Raw genomic sequence first — 2829 nt, 5'->3', positions numbered from 1 at the left:
AGAAAAGGGGAAATGGTATGGGAAGTCCTTCTGTATATATGTTTCTTTTATTGGTTAATGAATAAATCTATTTTGGCCAGTGGCTTAGCAGAATAGAGCTAGGCAAAAAAGAAACTAAACTGAGGGGCTGGAGAGATGGCTCAGAGCTTAAGAGCATTGTCTGCTCTTCCAAAGGTCCTGAGTTCAATTCCCAGCAACCACATGGTGGCTCACAACCATCTGTAATGGGGTCTGGTGCCCTCTTCTGGCCTACAGGCATACACACAGAGAGAATATTATATACATAATAAATAAATAAATATATATATTAGGGAAAAAAACTAAACTGAATGCTGGGGGAAGGTAGGCAAAGTTAGGGAGACACCATGTAGCTGCCAGAGGGGAAAGACACCAGCTGCTAGTTAGAACCTTGCCGGTGGGCCATGAGCCTTGTAACTAACTATAAAATAATGGAAATGGGTTAATTCTAGATGTAAGAGCTAGCTAGCAATACACTTAAGCTGCTGACCAAACAGTATTGCCAATAATATAGTTTCTGAGTGATTATTTCGGGTCTAAGCATCTGGGAACAAATGAGCAACTTCTGCCTACAAATGGTCCATTGAATGACACCATGGAGGTACCAAGAGCAGTTGGCAAACAGGTCCTCAAATATCCTCAGCTTTTTCTCACTTCCCAGCACCATACAAAGTGTATCTTTACACCAACCTTAATTGCCACGTGCACTTTTTCTTCCTAACACCCTACACACTCAACATCCATGAAGCACCTGGGGCAGGTTGGTCTGTACACAGGTGCTTCTTGGCTTACACCTTGTCAGTCCTGCTGTCCCTCACTGCAATTTCTTAGGAGTTAGCTGTATCTCCAGATCCAGATCCCTACCTTCACATCCCCGTAGCCTTCATCCTCTGCAGGAGCATCACCTGCATCCTCTGTCTACTAGCCTGTGAGTTCAGTAGTGCTGCCTCATGGACCATTGCAGCTGAAGCTCTTAGTCCAGTGTGTGCCACATTAACACAACTGGCTCCCATTGGCAGCCTCATTTCATCACACCTCTGTGGTCCACTCTATCCAGCTCTTTAGGACCTGTCTTCTTGCACATAGGACAAAGTGACCTCCGGATCATGCAGGAAAAAGCAACAAGGTGATGCTGGCAGCAGAGACCCAGCCATAATGGGGAATTCCGGGTTGGAGTTGGGGCAACAACGGGGACTTGACTGCAGACAACCGCATAGCTTCAACTTGTGTCAGCTGCCTGTCAGCCTTCCCTTGGTCACTCTCATGTGCCTGGAATACTAGAGCTTCTCTTCCAAAGGCTACACAGAAGAATATGGGAGTCGAATTCCCAACCTCCAGTTCAGCTAGTAGGTTATGCTCTCCATTTGGTTTTGAACCTAAATTTTTGGTCTACATTTTCAGCAACCCATTCTTGGTGTTGAACAGGAGTCTTATCAACAAGATGATCAGAACGACCACCATCCATAGAGTACTGACTGTAAGTCCTATACCATACTAAAAACGTTTTGACTTATTTCACGTAGTCCTTGCTTCAAACTTTTACCAAGGTTCCTATCCCAGCTTCACAGATGAAGGAATGGAGTTTGAGTAACTTGCCAAAGGCCACACAGTTAAAAGGAGCTAGAAGCTAGTTGGAATTTAAAACAGTCTCTGTCTTAGCCATAACACACACACACACAATATATATATATATATATATATATATATATATATATATATATATATATATACACACCAAGGTGCAAGATATATATGGAATATAGAGGACATTATGATAGTAAAAACCCTAGGAAAATATCTAGCCTCAAATTAGATGTGCGGTCATGATGGTGAGTAACTTACTGGGACTTATCTAAAAGGCTGGGAATCTGACTGAACTCTTGATAAGTGTGCAGCCTTTGACAGACTCAGGTTGTAGTGAAAACAACCACAGACCTAGAAACCATGTTGGAAGCTGACCCCAATTAACACCACTGGGCACAGGCGGCTTGGCTATAATATCATGTAACAGCTACAACATCCTCAAAGCTCTGGGCTCTGTTTTCCAGGGTCACTGATGACAGTTTTGTTTTCAGAACAAACAGCTAGAATGGGATAAGGATTCCCAATAGATTCTTGGTCCCCAGAGGTCTCTATGATATACATTTTAAGTGGTACTAATAAATACAGTCATTTCATTTGCCAAAGGGTCTATCCATCATTTTGGTTCAAAAAAAGAAAAACCCAATTAGGTATAATCACCCAAGTGAGGGGAGTTCTGAGTGGAGAAAAACTCCACTCCACTAAAAAGACAGCGAGACAAATCTACTTCTCTGTGGTTTTAAGAGGTCCTGGGGTGAACGGATTAACTCTGACATCTGGGCAAAGATTTGAACCTTTGGTGGAAGAAAAGCTTATGGCTTAATTTTGTGAGGCTCAGCATGGATCTTTTGTGGGCCTGTAGTGAGATCAGGTCTGCTGAAATTGGATTTGAGCTCCTGATACGAGGACCTGAGAGGAAAGTGCAATTATGAACAACTGCATCATATCAGTGTTAGCCCTCGGGAGGCCTGGGTCCCAGAGAATATCCCAGGCTGGATAATCAAATCTTGTCTGACCAGTTCTGCCCAGCAACTGAGCTGACCCTAGACTATAACCACTTTTGTTTCTGGTAACTGGGGAAACAATCCATTTGAAGACGGTAATTTTAAGTTCTTTCTCTCAACACACACACACCTTCGAGACAAAAAGAAACAGCCAAGGAAAGTCAGTTTTCAGAAGAAAGATTTTCCATCTTTACCTATTATCAATGTCACTGGAGTCAACAATCAC

This window comes from Microtus pennsylvanicus, chromosome 12, assembly GCF_037038515.1.
Source record: "Microtus pennsylvanicus isolate mMicPen1 chromosome 12, mMicPen1.hap1, whole genome shotgun sequence".
Classification (NCBI taxonomy): domain Eukaryota; kingdom Metazoa; phylum Chordata; class Mammalia; order Rodentia; family Cricetidae; genus Microtus; species Microtus pennsylvanicus.
Note: the sequence above shows the minus strand (reverse complement) of the source record.